Consider the following 19,021-nt stretch of genomic DNA (forward strand, 5'->3'; position numbering starts at 1 on the left):
TGAAAAAAAGCATGAATTACTTTACGAAAACATTAAGTGGCAGAGTGAACAGTCCTCTGGACACATCTGTGAAAGTGATGCCTTCCGCACAGAGCGGGTCCCCAGCGCGGCCTCTGAGAATAGCGATAAAGGCATGCTACAGCCATTTGCATTTCTTTAGCGCTTATTTTCACATGCAAATTCGAACGTTTTCACAGGTTCTGGGCTGAATGAAGCCCCCCGGCAGCAACCTTACAGCTTAACCCGGGCATTATGTTTTAACGAAAGTGTTTGTTTAAGCAATTACAAATGCCGCCACATTGATATTCACCGTGTCCCTCCTCCAGCTTCAGAAAACACAAGCCAGCCCGCCGACCCTCCCCCCTCTGCTGTCCCTTCAGCACAGCGATATGACAACAACACATCCAACAATGGACATCCTACAAGGTGACAGTGAAAGCTCGAAACGCAAGGTACGTGTCCAGAGCGTAACCTGACGTACAGTACGCAAGAGGAAAAGGGGAGTGGCCTATGAGCTCATCCATCACCCCGCATGTTCACCTGTTAACAGGGGGTAATCCCCCAGAGCCACGTTTCCTCAAAGAAAATGACGTCAAAATGATATATCTCTCTTTTCATGTCTAGTCTGACAACTGGAGTCTTCAGGTAACACAATAGGGCAGGCCGTTTCAAAAAGCCATCTTGTCTCTTCAGTCAATGGACAGAGGAGCAATTTCGGTATCAATTATATTGACATGGCACCGTCCTTGGCAGTACATCTGACTGCTTAACAATACACTTAATTGCATTTTAACACTGCGTCATGCATACACTGTAACCTAACTAGTATCTGTTACCGAGCGAGGCTGTGACAGGCCTATCGGTTTGCAATATGATGCCACTACAAAGTGACGGCGATTAAATAAAACTGCCGCTTCTCATGGAGGCGGAAGTCTCCTTACCGTGACCCCATCTCCGTCTTCATTTTCTACCCACACAGGTCGCAGAGCTTAAACAGGCATTTACAGTGCAATGGTCTCGGCATTGGTAAAGTTAGAGCTATTGGCATTGCTCATGACATTATTTTTGTTTTTGTTTTTAAAACATTTAAAGAAACGGCATTGTCATGAGCAATGCCAATAGCTCTAACTTTAACAATGCCGAGACCGTTGCATTGTAAATGCTTGTATCATAGTAGGTTTGGGCTTAAACAGCCCAGTCAGCAAAGGACAGTGCGATAAAAATCCAGAGCTTGTTTATGATGCCGCACGTTTGGTAGGGGTTACATACCTGTTTACCGACGGAAATAAGACTGGGTTACTCACATTTTCCTTTTAAATAAAATGGATTAAACAATACAGAACATGTGCAGGTCACTGCAGAGAAGCATGAGATTCCACTTACTGAGGCCGGCATCGAGGACCTAGGTTGCGCACAGGTCCGTGGTGGTCACCCGGCAGAGCAGCCCCATGTCACCCCTAGATTCTGCCCGGGCCGCCCTCTGGGATAGAGTGAACCCAGAGACTCGAAGCACCATCCCGGGCGGTCGCTAAGGACTCTTTGCAGGTGTAACCAAGGGACGGCGAGCCTTAGGAGCCAAATTACACAAAACGGGTGACGTATAAGAAGGACTCAAATAAAGTATCCGACCTGACGGAGACCGCGGCCATCTTGGAATGGGAAAGCTCTCCGATGAAAGGAGGGCGAGGAGATACGAGTAAAGGCTTAGAGGCGTTGATACATTTTACGTTCCTATGTTTAATTGACTTCATGAAATGTAGAATTACGGATAAAATGTTTCAATGATGTGGTGGAGTCAATTAAGAAGGCCATGGCCGGGGGCCCATAGCTGCAAAGTTCAGACAAGCATGTGTGCTTTAGTGTGACATTTCCGTGGTTTCAAAGCTTTTCCTTAATATCTCGTGCCGAGTTAAAATATGACTCATGAGGTCTTGGGCCATCCCACAATATCCGACACTGCGCGTATTAAGTATGCCTGTAACTTGATGGGGGAGAGGGCCAGAGGTGCGGCGTCTGTGACAGGAAAGTGATGCCTCCTTTAACAAAGAAAAACAAGGAGATCAGGTGAGGGAGCAACGCCGGGACACCACCGCCTTTCTCCGAGGCACAGCAGAAAATGCCTCGGAGAAAGGGAGCGTCCTTTTCGGATTTGGGGGCGTGTTTTGCTGTTGTCTCCTCCCTGAGACTTCTCGCAAAAAACACGCCCCCGATCCGAAAAGGACGGGGCATAATCGGAGTGACTGGACCTCTTCTCCAGTGGCTGGCCAGCATTTAAGAGGCCAGCCAATGGAGAACAGGAGAGAAGAGGGGCGGGTGCAAGCCCCTCTTCTTAAAGTCATTAAATCTCGCGAGCGAGACTGCGCAAGCGCAGCCATCGCTAGCCGAGACCTAACCATTCTGTTAAAGACAAAAGATAGACAAACAACACATAGCAAAATTAGTTGGCGTCCGGTTCAGAAGGACCTAGTGCTGTATATACTGTGTTCCAAACTGTATATCCACCATAGTATTTACCGGGATATTGCCCACCGTGGGCATACCTTTACCCTCGAGCACTGGTGTGTGTAGCAGCGATCACTCATTCAAGGCTCATCCACTCGACTCCTATCGTGAGTCTGTAATGCACAATAAAAGTTACGAATTACGAGATTATTGGGAATACAGATAACTGGTTCCTGCCACTCTCCGTAACGTGGAATGTTATCCCTCTTGTGTCACCATCCTACTGCATACCTGCCTCGCTGCTATGTAGCTCCTAAAGTGTGACTACTACTCTACGTATGATCGGGGTGGCCCTGTCCCGTTCCAGAAAATTCTCATATCAAGTCAGAGCCTGCCCGCCTTGTTACCCCGTGGCCTGGATAGGCACTCAGAAATATTGCGTCACAGAGTGCGGGTTCCCATCCCATTCTCAACCGAGTGCCCCGCTCTTAAAAATAACGCCATACGCTTACAAAACATGTATCAGGACTCACCGTTATTGCGTCCGTGTCCGGCAGTAACTCGGCACCGCAACAACGCGGCTGTTGTCTTCCGTGAATAAGAGCGTGATCACGCTCATCACGTGACCGGACTGCGGAAATCCCGCCCCTCACCGGCAGTTAACGTATTTTCTTTCACAACAAATAACACCATCTTGGAAAGGTGAACTCCTCAATACATGTTGTAATATTTTAAGTTCCCCTCACGTGCAGGGCAATCCAAAAATCAGCATACGGGGACTTATCTACACTTGGATGCTCAGCACCCAACGGGTAACTTTGGTCATCTGTGATGTTAGGTAAACATTTTTACCAATACTGTTACAATCGGCGTTACTGGCAATTGTATGTGACCCCAAGTGACCCTCTATATGTTATTTGTTTATCAAAATCGTGCTACAATCGATATTGTTACACTTCCATACCCAACCCTCCCATGGGGATGAATGCTGATGCATGGATTCTGAAGCGATGGCAAGAACACATGTGGAAATACATTCTAAAAGTTGGCTGGATGTGTAGGTCATTTTAATGTGATGTTTCTAACTTGCTTAATGCCCCACAAATGCATGGACACCCAGCAACACATAATCAGGAGCCCATATCAGAATGGGCAATGGTGATGAATGGATTATATATTGACCTTATTCCACTCAATGGAATCATTCAATCCAGTTTGGTCTGCACCTTCCTGATAAATCCAGCGGGCTTCCCTGCTGCTCAATCTGGATTCCATATTGAACTGGTCCCCCGTCACTCTTTGTAAAACTACCCAGCGTACATCCTTGGGGGGTGTGTTTGTGAAGCTGGAAGTGTTGCACCAATTTTGTGCTCAATTTGCCTGCGCGTAGCGTGCTGAGATGTTCTTGAATCCTTATTTTAACCTTCCTGGTGGTAAGGCCAATATAGTGCAGCTCGCAAGGGCAAGTCAATTTATAAATGACGTTAGGTGTGTTACAGTTACTAAATTTATTTAAAAACCACCTTTGATGGTTTGTAAGAGTAACACATTTTGTGGCTGATGTAAGCGCACACACAGAACACCCACGTGGATAATGCCCCTGCGGAATGTTAGTCTCCCGTGGGTCTGATTTGGGTCTAGCATGTACTAGCCGGTCACGAATGTTTGCTGATCGTTTAAATGCAAAACGAGGTTGCGGCATTTGCATATTGGTAGTGTTTAACAGATACCAGTGTCTCCGAATAATCTGCCTAATTTTGGTAGAGAGAGGGCCAAAGGTGGTGACCACTGGGATACATTCACCACTTTTCTTGGGAGTTCTTTCCAAGAGAGCAGCTCGGGGCGTGTTGTATGCTCGTTTTTTTGCCTGTCTGATTACTTTCTTGGGGTAAGCTCGATTCTCCAACTTAGTGGCCAGCACATTAGACTGTTCAGAGTATTGGCATAGGTTGGAGCAGTTGCGGCGATATCTTAGAAACTGTCCCACAGGCAGGTTATCCCGGAGGGCTCTGGGATGATATGATCTATAATGCAGTAGGGAGTTTTTGTCAGTTAATTTATGATGCACCCTAGTCACGAGCTTGTCATGCTCGGCCTGAATGTCAAGGTCCAAATAAACTGCAGATGTTCTGCTCACCGCCCAAGTGAACTTTAAGCAATCATCGAGGCCATTCAGCCAGGTTAGAAATTCACTGAGTCTCTCTTCCGATCCCCCCCATATGCATAGCACGTCGTCTTTGTATCTCTTCCAGAGAACAATGTTCCTCTGGAAGAGATTGGTGTCAGGATGGATGTGGTACGCCTCGAACTGGCCCACATAGATGCAGGCCAGACTTGGGGCAAAAGTAGCCCCCATCGAGGTACCAGACACCTGGAGGTATATCTGTTCTTTGCATGAGAAGACATTTTGTGTCAGTGCAATCTCTATGCATTGAAGGACGAAGGTTTGAGGGGTATCATAGAACCATTCAGAGTCCCTCAGGGCACGCGCTGCTGCCACCAGCGTGGCTTCCTGAGGGATACTCGTGTACAATGATTCTATGTCTATGGTGACAAGAAATTGGTTGACAGGATTGTATGTTACATCCTCCAAGATTCTCAAAACATCGGTGGTATCTTGGACATACGAGGGTTGGGTGATGACACATTCCCTTAAGAAGAAGTCCGCGAACTGTGACAATGGTTCTAATAAGGATTGAATGCCCGATACTATTGGGCGTCCAGGAGGGGGTCGTTGTGTCTTATGAATTTTGGGTACAATATAGAACGCCGGCATTCTCGGTTTCATATTAATCAAAAATTCCGCTTCTTTGTATGTTACCCATTTCTTTTCTTTAGCCTCCGTCACAAGTTGGATGATAGTTGCCTGTAATTCATTAGTGGGGTCCCGCGCCAAAGGTTGATAATTGCAGCGGTTGCCCAAGAGCCTGGCCACTTCAATGTCATAATCTTGGGTGTCCATCACTACCACCGCCCCGCCTTTATCGGCTGGCTTGATAGTGATGGTTTGGTTGCTTTGTATACTTTTTAAAGCCTGCCAAGCTCTAAGGCTCATATTACTATGGGCCACGGTGTGCATGTTTTGTTCTAACTGGCTGATGTCTTGAAGGACGTTCTGTTCAAACACCAAAGTCTTAGGACCTACTGCACTTGTGGGAGGACAGAACTGGGATGGACAACGTAAATTAGTTGAAAAATTTGATGCCTTCTCCTGTTCCTTCCCCTCAAAAAACTTTTTTAGTTTGATCCTTCTCATCAGGCCATAAAGTTCGGCCCGGAGTTGGAACCCGTCGTGACGGGGGGTTGGTACAAGCCCTAGCCCTTTGTTCAATACTTCTAGTTCCGAGTCCGTGAGTTGGTATTTAGAGAGGTTGACCACTATGTTGTTCTCATTCGCAGTTATAGGGCAGTTGTGCCTCTGCTGCGTGTGATCCTTGGGGAGAAGGACTGCCAGGTGGAATTCAGATTCTGACGAGCCCGGCCTCTGTAATTGGTCCCTCTCTGATTTCCAGGGTTGTGAGTTTGTTGTCCTAAAAAAACCCTGAACATGGCTCCCAAATCCTCATTAGTTCTTTCCTGAGGATTAAATCTAACCTGTTGATTGGAGGTGGATGGTTGGGCAATGGGCTCCTCATCTTCACTACTTGTGTTTTCGAATGTCCAGTTGTTAGGTGTTCTTCTACCCTGTCTACGCCCTCCTCTCCCTCCAGTTGCAGGCATTGGTTGTGATTGAGTTTGTTGGTAGTACTGGTCTTCAACATAAGGGAAAGCCCATTCATGGCTAAATCTGTCTAGATTACGTCGAAGTCCTTTAATCTTTTGGTTGATCATATATGCTTGGTACTCACTGAGGTCATCTTGAATTCTGGCTAGTTGTTCTTTTGTATCGGTTATGGTGGTGTCTGCTTTTAGTGTTTCTTTTAACTCCAGAATTTCTTTAAGGAGCTCATCGCTGAGCCTCTTAGCCGTTTTGATTATCAGGACAAGCCAATCCCGGGTGCACTTGTTCGCTATGTAGCTCCAGTCCACCCGGAATTTCTTGTCTTCGAAGTAGATCTTGGGTTCTATGCGTACTAAGAGAATCGCACCCTTATAACTGCGAATGAGAACAACATAGTGGTCAACCTCTCTAAATACCAACTCACGGACTCGGAACTAGAAGTATTGAACAAAGGGCTAGGGTTTGTACCCACCCCCCGTCACAACGGGTTCCAACTCCGGGCCGAACTTTATGGCCTGATGAGAAGGATCAAACTAAAAAAGTTTTTTGAGGGGAAGGAACAGGAGAAGGCATCAAATTTTTCAACTAATTTACGTTGTCCATCCCAGTTCTGTCCTCCCACGAGTGCAGTAGGTCCTGAGACTTTGGTGTTTGAACAGAAGGTCCTTCAAGACATCAGCCAGTTAGAACAAAACATGCACACCGTGGCCCATAGTAATATGAGCCTTAGAGATTGGCAGGCTTTAAAAAGTATACAAAGCAACCAAACCATCACTATCCAGCCAGCCGATAAAGGCGGGGCGGTGGTAGTGATGGACACCCAAGATTATGACATTGAAGTGGCCAGGCTCTTGGGGAACCGCTGCAATTATCAACCTTTGGCGCGGGACCCCACTAATGAATTACAGGCAACTATCATCCAACTTGTGACGGAGGCTAAAGAAAAGAAATGGGTAACATACAAAGAAGCAGAATTTTTGAATAATATGAAACCGAGAATGCCGGCGTTCTATATTGTACCCAAAATTCATAAGACACAACGACCCCCTCCTGGACGCCCAATAGTATCGGGCATTCAATCCTTATTAGAACCATTGTCACAGTTTGCGGACTTCTTCTTAAGGGAATGTGTCATCACCCAACCCTCGTATGTCCAAGATACCACCGATGTTTTGAGAATCTTGGAGGATGTAACATACAATCCTGTCAACCAATTTCTTGTCACCATAGACATAGAATCATTGTACACGAGTATCCCTCAGGAAGCAACGCTGGTGGCAGCAGCGCGTGCCCTGAGGGACTCTGAATAGTTCTATGATACCCCTCAAACCTTCGTCCTTCAATGCATAGAGATTGTACTGACACAAAATGTCTTCTCATGCAAAGAACAGATATACCTCCAGGTGTCTGGTACCTCGATGGGGGCTACTATTGCCCCAAGTCTGGCATGCATCTATGTGGGCCAGTTCGAGGCGTACCACATCCATCCTGACACTAATCTCTTCCAGAGGAACATTGTTCTCTGGAAGAGATACAAAGACGACGTGCTATGCATATGGGGGGGATCGGAAGAGAGACTCCGTGAATTTCTAACCTGGCTGAATGGCCTCGATGATTGCTTAAAGTTAACTTGGGCGGTGAGCAGAACATCTGCAGTTTATTTGGACCTTGAAATTCAGGCCGAGCATGACAAGCTCGTGACTAGGGTGCATCATAAATTAACTGACAAAAACTCCCTACTGCATTATAGATCATATCATCCCAGAGCCCTCCGGGATAACCTGCCTGTGGGACAGTTTCTAAGATATCGCCGCAACTGCTCCAACCTATGCCAATACTCTGAACAGCCTAATGTGCTGGCCACTAAGTTGGAGAATCGAGCTTACCCCAAGAAAGTAATCAGACAGGCAAAAAAACGAGCATACAACACGCCCCGAGCTGCTCTCTTGGAAAGAACTCCCAAGAAAAGTGGTGAATGTATCCCAGTGGTCACCACCTTTGGCCCTCTCTCTACCAAAATTAGGCAGATTATTCAGAGACACTGGTATCTGTTAAACACTACCAATATGCAAATGCCGCCACCTGGTTTTGCATTTAAACGATCAGCAAACATTCGTGACCGGCTAGTACATACTAGACCCAAATCAGACCCACGGGCGACTAACATTCCGCAGGGGCATTATCCATCTGGGTGTTGTTCTGTGTGTGCGCTTACATCAGCCACAAAATGTGTTACTCTTACAAACCATCAAACGTGGTTTTTAAATAAATTTAGTAACTGTAACACACCCAACGTCATTTATAGATTGACTTGCCCTTGCGAGCTGCACTATATTGGCCTTACCACCAGGAAGGTTAAAATAAGGATTCAAGAACATCTCAGCACGCTATCCGCAGGCAAATTGAGCACAAAATTGGTGCAACACTTCCAGCTTCACAAACACACCCCCAAGGATGTACGCTGGGTAGTTTTAGAAAGAGTGACGGGCGACCAGTTTAATATGGAATCCAGATTGAGCAGCAGGGAAGCCCGCTGGATTTATCAGGAAGGTGCAGACCAAACTGGATTGAATGATTCCATTGAGTGGAATAAGGTCAATATATAATCCATTCATCACCATTGCCCATTCTGATATGGGCTCCTGATTATGTATTGCTGGGTGTCCATGCATTTGTGGGGCATTAAGCAAGTTAGAAACATCACATTAAAATGACCTACACATCCAGCCAACTTTTAGAATGCATTTCCACATGTGTTATTGCCATCGCTTCAGAATCCATGCATCAGCATTCATCCCCATGGGAGGGTTGGGTATGGAAGTGTAACAATATCGATTGTAGCACGATTTTGATAAACAAATAACATATAGAGGGTCACTTGGGGTCACATACAATTGCCAGTAACGCTGATTGTAACAGTATTGGTAAAAATGTTTACCTAACATCACAGATGACCAAAGTTACCCGTTGGGTGCTGAGCATCCAAGTGTAGATAAGTCCCCGTATGCTGATTTTTGGATTGCCCTGCACGTGAGGGGAACTTAAAATATTACAACATGTATTGAGGAGTTCACCCTTCCAAGATGGCGCTATTTGTTGTGAAAGAAAATAAGTTAACTGCCGGTGAGGGGCGGGATTTCCGCAGTCCGGTCACGTGATGAGCGTGATCACGCTCTTATTCACGGAAGACAACAGCCGCGTTGTTGCGGTGCTGAGTTACTGCCGGACACGGACGCAATAACGGTGAGTCCTGATACATGTTTTGTAAGCGTATGGCGATATTTTTAAGAGCGGGGCACTCGGTTGAGAATGGGATGGGAACCCGCACTCTGTGACGCAATATTTCTGAGTGCCTATCCAGGCCACGGGGTAACAAGGTGGGCAGGCTCTGACTTAATATGAAGTTTTCTGGAACGGGACAGGGCCACCCCGATCATACGTAGAGTAGTAGTCACACTTTAGGAGCTACATAGCAGCGAGGCAGGTATGCAGTAGGATGGTGACACAAGAGGGATAACATTCCATGTTACGGAGAGTGGCAGGAACCCGTTATCTGTATTCCCAACAATCTCGTAATTCGTAACTTTTATTGTGTATTACAGACTCACGATAGGAGTCGGGTGGATGAGCCTTGAATGAGTGATCGCTGCTACACACACCAGTGCTCGAGGGTAAAGGTATGCCCACGGTGGGCAATATCCCGGTAAATACTATGGTGGATATACAGTTTGGAACACAGTATATACAGCACTAGGTCCTTCTGAACCGGTCGCCAACTAATTTTGCTATGTGTTGTTTGTCTATCTTTTGTCTTTAACAGAATTGTTTTTAATAGACTAAGCAAGGTTGCAGGGTGGAATGACAATACCCCACGCCCTGAAGAAGTTGCCGTGAGTTTATCCAAAAGGCAATGAAACATGTCGGCATTTTTATATATGAGTAGTCACACAGCATAGAATAAATAGTGCAAGCCAGTGTGAACCAGCTCAATTTTGTGTATATACATTGTGGGGTTTATCGTGGTGCACAGATCACTGCACAGTTTCTCCTCTTTGGTTACTATACACCCTAGCACTTTGCCCTTTGGGTCTTTACCCATTCTTTTGCTATATACCTTTCCATACACATTTCTTTCTGAGGAGTGTTGGTAGCTGATGATGAGACCTTGAGGCAGCAGGCGAGTACCTTCCTGCTTTATCCTCCCTGGTGTTGCTACCGTGAGGCACCATCACTCCTTTCCTACACTTTTTCACCACATTTGGGTGTTAGTAGATATAAATTGCTGGACAAAAGGATAGCTCTTTTTCCTACCTCGTTTGAAATACTCTGGTCTTTCCCTTGATTGGTGAGCCATACCTACAAGTAGCATAGATGATATAATCACTTGCTCTACAGTCTGCCCTGTGCCTCTGCACCTGCTGCACCATCCAAATCATGGCCCTGGTGCCTGCAAGGAAACTGCGCTTGTGATTGTTTGCTTAGTATCAACATATAGCTATAATAGGTGTTCACTGGGTTTCCTGGAGCTTTTGGCCCCTCTACCACTGCACCTGCTGCGCCATGCAGCATGGTTATCCACGGGGCTGCCTTGGCGACTGTTCATGCAGGTGAAACCGAAGTTGAACCGCTTGCAATGACCCCCTGATCCCTGCAGCACTCCTCCCAGATCCCGCCCCTCTGTCTACCTGTACCTCCTCCGAGGTAAATGAGACCCCGCCAGCAGCCATAGACCGAGGGGGGTTTGGGAGGAGCACTGGCGAAGTGACCCAGCCGTGATCGCTGAAGGAAGGGAGGCCGCACTGAGGAAGGTTTCTGCAGCGAGGCTTTCTGTACCTCATCAGAGGAGAACGGGACACGATGAGCTTTAATATTAATATATATATATATATATATATATATCTTTTTATTTATGTATATATGTATTTAACCATTTTGTGTGGCAATCAAACAAAAATTAAGAGAGAAGAGAGCTTTAGACTGCAACAAAAGGTGCAATAGAGTTGATATATAACAGCAGCAGCGGATGTGATGGGTCAGTCAGAAAACGAGCCATAGACTGAGAGGGGGGCCGCGTTGGGGGAGGGGGGGGGTTGCAAGGAGCGGATGCGAAGTGATCAAGCCGTGATTGCTAAACAAGAGTGCCGAAAATAGAAGAGGGGCAGGACAGAGGATGTGGCGTAACATGTCAGAACCGCCGACCTGGGAGCTGGGTTCGAGTCTTGGCGTCGACTCAACATCCTGTACAAGCACGCCTAAGAGAGCAGCCTCACAAAGAAGTTGGGCAGATGAAAAGGAGTACTTTTGCCTTTGGACACTAAGAGCAATCATGCGGAACAACAGGAAATAGTGTGCGTCAGCCAATAGAAATGGAGGAAAAGTGGCAAGCACACAAACCATTAAAATGTAAGGGCGGGATGTAAGTCCCTTTTAAGATTGATATTAACCACAATAGATTTCACAAGCACAGCGCTAGCGCTATGCAGGCGTAACCTAAAAATGGCTTTGTCAATGTGGAATCATTCTACATGGGTAATGCATAATATCCATAGCTGCAGTGCCCCTGGCACCAAGTAAATAGTAGTAACATGCCTCCCCCAACACTGCATGATTTATCCCTCAATCAGCGTTAAATATATTTTGGAAATTCTGCCTTTTTTCTCCAAATATTTGCTAATGATTTCTGAAAATACACACATTTTCGTTTTCAATACACACTTTTAATATTTGTTATATTTAACGAAGCAAAAACTTCTAAATTAGTAGCCTGGGCTTCACACATGTGAGCTACTTGTTGGTAGCTGAGGAGCTAGCAGTAATTCATAATCAACTCATTGGAGAAGCCTGTTTTAGCCTCCTGGTCACCCTCCAATTCCCTAAGTAGTATCCTCTGGTTTAACTGTAGGAATGTGAACTATAATGACTTGCAGTCTACATTTGTATTTGCTCCTGCGCAGTCGACACACAGGTTTTTTCTAGTGCAAATGATTAATGCACCCTGTTCCAAATTTTAAAACTGCACACGCAGAAATATGGTTAACCCAATTGTCTGTGCTCAATTGAGTCTGTCTTTTTGGATAACAATGTTCCTGATATTAATTTCGCCGCAATAGTAAGACTGCACTCAAATTCATAAAATTAATGACATCTTACCAAATAATTTAAGTTAGTGCAAGGCGCCCTGTAATAGCTAAAATGCCCCACCGGTGCCTAAATGAATACTATTAATTATGTATTTCTTGATCAGTGCTAAAGTTGGATTTCACAAATCACTGGGTGGTGGACCCATCGTTGCATCTGCATTCCTTCCTGTTTCAATGAGTTCAATCTTTGTCGTCCTAGAACTTTTGCGTGGCACGTACTTGTAATTTTACCTCCATGTCTTTGGTAAACAGTCCTCTTGAAGTAGGCCATTGGTTGCCCTTTTGCATGTAAATCGAACTGGCGATCGGATGGTTATTGTTGATATTGTTACTTGGCGCTTTTAAACTGCACATCTAATGTCCAGCTCAGTATTTGTTTTCCTTTTATAGTAATACATAGAAATCAGTCCTGTACTCTACAAGGTTTGTGAAATTAGAAATGGTATAAATTGTACTTCAATACACACAGATTGTGACAAAACAAAATATGTTCATATCCCTTGTATTTCCCACACAAATATTTTTGATTATGGTTTTTTCCACATTGTCTAGGAAGACGCAAATGGTCATGTTTCTGGGTGTAAAACTTCTCGATTTTTCTGGCGTTTCTGCAAAGAATTGTGCTAATCTTCTCTGGCATGTTACATACGTGGTAAGTATCTAGTTTGTTGACAAGTTAACATGTATATTTGTTATATTTTTAGTCACTATGCATAAATTAACATGCTATTGTTTTCTCAGGTACTTGCTAATGAGTCTAGGTACCAACATTATCTCTCATAGGTATGTTTTTCAGATTGCACCAGATAGATTTAGAACAGCTTTTGAGAAACTATAGAATCCCTGAGGTATGCCATAGGAACTCTATCACAATTTCACCTGCTAAGGGTCACCACCTGCTTATTTGCAACCATCTCCCTAGTGAGTTAGGACAGCTTTTTAAAATAGTTAACTTATTTTTAAGGTGCTTCCTTCCTAATGACCAATCTACGGGCGCATGGGGGTAAAGGAACAACTTTTCTTTTGTGACTTGAGCTGGCGTTCAGGTAGAAGTTACGAGGTGGGGGTAAAGTCACTAGGTAAATGGGGTTTCTTCCATCCCTCTTTGCGTCTGTCTGCCTTTGCTCCCTTCACATGAGAAGGGTGGGCTAAAATAGTCTAACCAATGTAGCAGCCTCTTACAAGCTTTGGTGCAGGCCACCGCTTTCTTTTCACTATATATGCTTACATTAAACCTACCTAAACCTTATTTTGTGGTCTGTCTTCTCTGCGATAGTAACTTGTTTTGCTCCACCAGTACAGTACAAATGTATTCTGTCTTCTTTTCAACTCTGTGAAAGGAAGGTGCTTGTCCAAGCTTAGTAAGTAAAATTCTCAAGGCCATTTCGTAGTGTTTCAGCTCGCCCCTTTAAACCGGTTTAGTCTGTTTTGCAGGTTCGTGGTGTAGGTCAGGGATTAGCTGGGGCGCCTGTGGCAGAGACTGTGCATTGATAAGAATGAAGTGACCGTGGTCTTTGGCATGGAGGACCTAAGGAACTCTCCATTCAAGTTCTTGGAAATATGTGTTTGTTATAAACCAGTTCAAGTTGTGCATAACTTAAATTAGATTTGCCCTTTTTTCTGTTATCTTAAATTGCTTGGTTTTTTTCAGCATAAGATGCGCCTCAGTATCCTCTTGTGCATCACGTAATCTGATTTGATTACAGAAGGCACTGCTTAGAGCAACTCCTAGTTACTTTATAAAAAGTCCCCCCCCCCCCCCGTCTTGACTTACCAGAAAGTTCTCGTTGGGTCTCGCCTGGCGAAAGTAGCTCATAAGCTGCGCTCGCCATGGAGAGAACCTTTTGGAATCGATTCGGCCAAAGCTGAATGCACGCGCCATCCGCAAAGCTAAACATGAACGCGTAGGGACAAAAAAATGCACGCGCATGTGGACAGCCCAACGCCATCTTTCACACGCGCGCGCATTTTTTTGTCCGTATGCGTGCTTTCGCTTTATGTGTTAGCTTGACGGCGGCCCCCAGCTCGCGTGGCCACAGAAGTTCAGGTCAGCGCCGATTCGTAGGGAGACTAGGAAAATGCCATGGGATAACATGGACTCCCTCATCCAGCAGATTGCACGTCAAGCCTGGCTCACCTTCCCTGGTGCCACAGCCACGACCCCCATAGGGAGTAGCAAGACCTTCTCTGACAACCTGAACCAGCTCAAGAACCTGGTGAACGAGATGCGGGTCGAGTACCTGCAGATCACGTCGCGTAGCTGCAAGGGCGGTGCACCGCCAGCTGCTCCACACAGCCCGCCCGTCACCTACCTGCACATCTGCAAGACAGAGAGCTTCAGCATGGGCGTCTTACTGCTGCAGAGCGGGTAGGCGTGTATCCCGCTGCACGACCACCCGGGCATGCACGGCATGATGAAGGTGCTCTACGGCACCCTCAGCATCTGTGGCTTCGACTGGCTGCAGGAGGTATCCGGGGCCACATCGCCCCTGCCATTCAGCCAGCCCCTCCAGCCCTTTCAGAGAGACGTGCTGCGCCGAGCCCTGAACCTTACCCGGGGCCCAGCGTGACACACTGAGAGCATCGGTGACCTGTGAGCACCTTAGTCAGAACCGTGTCAGCCACCCAGGAAAGCATCAAATCAATGCTTGGGGCCCTGGCTCTTTGAGACGGTGGGTGCGCGGGCCGCTTCTGTGCTCCCATATGTTAGGAGGACGCACAAGCAGACTGCCTGTGTGTGGAGGTCACAGGATGGACGTGACAGGAAGAGGTAGGCAAGGGGTCAAAGGACTGGGTCTAAAACAAGCTCTCTTACTGGCCAGAATGCGTATGTTTGTGGGAGGGGGTGGTGTCCATGGATGGCACTCCACACGAGTCTCTGTGAAAATAGTTTATCTGTCATCGCTGTTGCTTAGTATTCCCTCTTGGGTATTTGAAGATTTTACTTTCGGAGTCAATCACTTTACCTCCCTTTTACCTACCAAAAATGAATGTGTACTTGTTTTATGTAACTGGTGCCCATGTAAAGCGCCCCAACACCTTCTGGTCGAGTTAGCGCTATATAAAAAAACAACAAAAGGCAGCAGCTTTCTTAAAGTATGCATCCAGGTTAGAATGTCATCCGTATCCAACAGGACTGCCTCACCAATGCTCCAATTAGAAAACCAACCACTTAAAAAAAATACTGCATTACGATGCAGTAACACTCCACTTTCGCTCTTAGTAACCAGCTACCCCTCCAAACACTTGCTGACTGTGTCTTTGCCTTGGGCCTTTGAAGTGCCGTGCTGCTTCTCGGCTACGTTTCATCTTTAATTAATCATGTGTATGCATACATTCATACATGTACATAGTTAGTGTACTAGGTTGTTAAACACGTCTACCTCTTGGGCAATCCTAGAGATTAGACATCTACACTAATTACATGATTGGTCAACACCTAAAAGGCTATTTATTGCTGGAATCCATTCATAAAAATATGTTTGAACACTGAAGATACAAGCACTTGCGATGCAATAGGTCTCGCATTTACGCGAGTTTGAGCTATTGGCATTGTAAATGGCAATGCCTTTTATTTATGTGTTGCCTTATAAAACATAAATAAAAGCCATTGTCATTTACAATGGCAATAGCTTAAATGCGTTTTATCTGGCTACACTAGCGCAACTTTTGTTTCTGTAGGAAGATGGGTGGGGAAAGGAGGTACCTAACTAGAAGCTTTTGAATGGAGACTATCTAGATGTCATGGTGTCTCCTCCTAGAATTCAGGGTACCTTTAAAAATTCATAATGTTTGGGGGCAGGGGGAAAACGAAAAACAAATCACACAAGCATTGAAAATGCAATAGGTCTCGTCTTTCATTAAGTTAAAGCCATTTGCTTTGCTATACAATACCATTAGGAAAGCAAATGGCTTTAATTTAATCAAAGGCGAGACCTATTGCATTTTCAATGCTTGTTTTTAACTGCAAGTAACTCAGAACTCTGCAGCCAGATTGCTAGCTGGGCCCCAAAAGAATTCATCAGCAGCTCCCAGCTGAAAATAACGCAATTGGCTGCCCTTATATGTGTTTCTCCGAAAACCTTTAGATCGGAATACATATGGAGAAATGACGCTTAACAATCGATGCTAGAGATTGGAGAAAGCAATCCATCGTCCAGCGAAATGGTGGAGCCAGCTGGTGAGAATCATCTTCTGTGTGTGCTGAGGAAAGGTGTCAAAACGTTGAAAATGATTCAACAAAGACCTGAGGTTTCCTGGGGTGGTGGAGGCAAGCGTTATGCTTTCGGTCTGATTTGGGGGGGTGAGGGGGGACATTAAGCTCGGCATCTGGTAGCAAATCTTCACAATTCTTGCTTGGGACAGGTGTAAATCGCTGAAAACGTGGGTTTTTAGGAACCTTCGTAATTTTAGAAAATCATTTTCGAGTCTGAATTACAGTGCTAGTGTATCCCATAAGGAAGAGCCTTTCACTTGGAGAGAACTTTTGTTGAATTTCGTTGATCATATTGGCTGTATTGTCAGAAGATGTGGATTGGCAGACCGAAGACTTCTAGTTGAATGGTAAAGTACAAACCATTTTGCAGTGTAATCCAGCCATTGACAATGTAAGTCTCAGTGGTCGAGACAGATGGTTCTGAAGCTTTTTTACTTTTCATGCGAACCTGTGGGGGAACTTCATTGCCTGGGTGATTTGGTCATGGCATTACAGACCGAACACAAGACACATTTTGAATTTTTTTTATATTTTGTTTTGGATAGGATTTTGCAATAATCTAGGTGGGTATGTATTCACAGCAAAGATTAGCTCAATAATATGTGAAAGATGTAATAGTGGCAGTGCTTTACTTAGCAGGCGTAAGTGGTGGAAGATTACTTTGGACTCAAAGGGCTTTATTGTCAAACATCATCCTTTTTGCAGTGGGACCTTTGTTCACACTTACTGCAGCTAGATAGACCATTATATCTATTCCATGCTGAAATCACGTTTTTAGTGCTCGCGCCCTAGCGTTGCAGTGCACAGCACTGCTCGCGCTGGCAAGAGCCCTTTTGTAGGGGGTTGTAAAACAGAGCCTGGAATCGCACACGCTCTTGCGTGTGCTTTTCCTTTTGGCTTCTGCGATTGAGTGTGTGTATTTCCCAAAGACGGCACGCAATAGGCCAAAGGTGGATGCATTGCTCCACCCATGGCCTATTGGTGTCTATTACGCGCACGAAAGGCCATGTGGTTTCAATTATCGTGCCCAGACACGGGCGCGATAATTGAAAGCACATGGCTCGCATTGGCGCACAAGCGCGCACCACTCGCGGGCTTCTTTGTTTTTCAAGCGTAAGTGAAAGCGAAAGCTTTCCCTGCCGCTTGCTTTTTTTTGTAATGGATGTGTTCGGGGGATACCTTCATTATCAAGTTCTATACATCAATATGGGGACAAATGCACTGGCCCTAGGCGTCAATGCAAGCCCCCGCGTGTGCTATATAAGAAAAGATGAGGATAGACCTGCAGCTTTTCTACATACATGGGAAAACACGTGTGAAGATCTACTCGCAGTCCCCTGCCAATGCAAGCCTTGTGCCTAGAGGGCATTTTAGATCAGACTCTCCTACAGTTCTTGACTACCTTTCGTATGCGGCAGCGCAGGATATTACCGTTTGAGTGCAGGATGCATTATCAGATATCGAGTCCCCGTGTGTGTGTGTGTGTGTGTGTGTACTCATGGAAGCGCCGGACAGGGTATCCTTGGCTGTTAAGCCCTTCTTCTGGTCTCCTGTCTTCCGACTTCCTCCCCTAGCTCAGCTCTCCCCCGCTACCGCCTCCTGTTTCTTTTCCTTATGTTGTTACGTATTTTTCATCTGTGTGGTCACATTAAGTGCGGTCTCACGCAGGTGTGTCCATTGTAGGTGCAGGAAAGCTTGGCCCTTGCCAGATTTTCAGGAAACCACAGAAAATAAACCTACATACAGTTAATCTAAATTGAACTCTTTTATATAGTTCTAAAAATCTGACATAAATGTTTCTGCTGGGGCTGCCAATTCAAAGAAAGCACCGGTGTTCATTGGGGGTATAAACCGCCCTTAATCACTCAGTGCCTCCAACAATACACTTCAGTTTCTGCGGCGTCTCTCCAGGGGTGGCCAGCTGCCAGATTAGGTGGAAATTTGAACGTATTTTTAGCAGTTTAAAATTAAACTAGGACCGCTGGAATTTTCCGATTCTACGGCTGCTGAATTGTCTGCAGTTATGGATTTGCCGCTTGTGCCACATAATCCATCATCAGTTGCATAATTTGCCGATTTTAACAAAGCAAAATTGTTTCGAGCTCAAGCGGATCAAATGTAACTAAAACATGGCGGCACTTGTTGCCATGCAGTGGAAGCCCCTTTATGGGATGAGTGCTTGAGGGTTAAACTGGTACTAAAGAGATGATACCTTTTTGTAGTAAAAAAAAAAGAAAACATAATGAAGTAATTGTATCACGAAATGTGCGGCATTGTGCCGCTTAATTTTCCTTTTCTTCAACCCCGACGCATAATTTGGTCCTCTGTTGCCCTGCATGAAACCCTTTCTGGCTTTCGGTGGGCAGTCCCTTTCCTCAAGTGGTGTAGCAAGCATGCCATTAAAGAAAAATCCCCCCCCGCCCCCTCTCACTCCCCCTCCCAACCCCCCTCTCCACCTCCTTGATGAAGATAAATAGCCATAGGTTGGCTGCAGCGGGCCCC

General features: G+C 45.6%; 1 protein-coding gene and 1 pseudogene across 5 annotated transcripts in view; both read left to right on the top strand.

Moving 5' to 3' along the window:
* The window catches only part of KDF1 (keratinocyte differentiation factor 1), a 119,320-nt gene that overhangs the window by 45,005 nt on the left and 55,294 nt on the right, over positions 1-19,021 (top strand). For 3 of the 5 annotated variants that reach the window (XM_085647706.1, XM_085647707.1, XM_085647708.1), the window contains exon 2: positions 12,856-12,955. The exons of the other annotated variants lie outside the window; for them this stretch is intronic. The gene's annotated coding sequence lies outside the window, so the exon portion shown is untranslated. The remainder of the gene's footprint in view (positions 1-12,855; positions 12,956-19,021) is intronic. 5 annotated transcript variants of the gene reach the window in all.
* LOC146857222 (2-aminoethanethiol dioxygenase-like) lies at positions 14,382-14,873 on the top strand (annotated as a pseudogene).

Source organism: Triturus cristatus, chromosome 3_2 (assembly GCF_964204655.1).
Source record: "Triturus cristatus chromosome 3_2, aTriCri1.1, whole genome shotgun sequence".
In the NCBI taxonomy this organism is placed as follows: domain Eukaryota; kingdom Metazoa; phylum Chordata; class Amphibia; order Caudata; family Salamandridae; genus Triturus; species Triturus cristatus.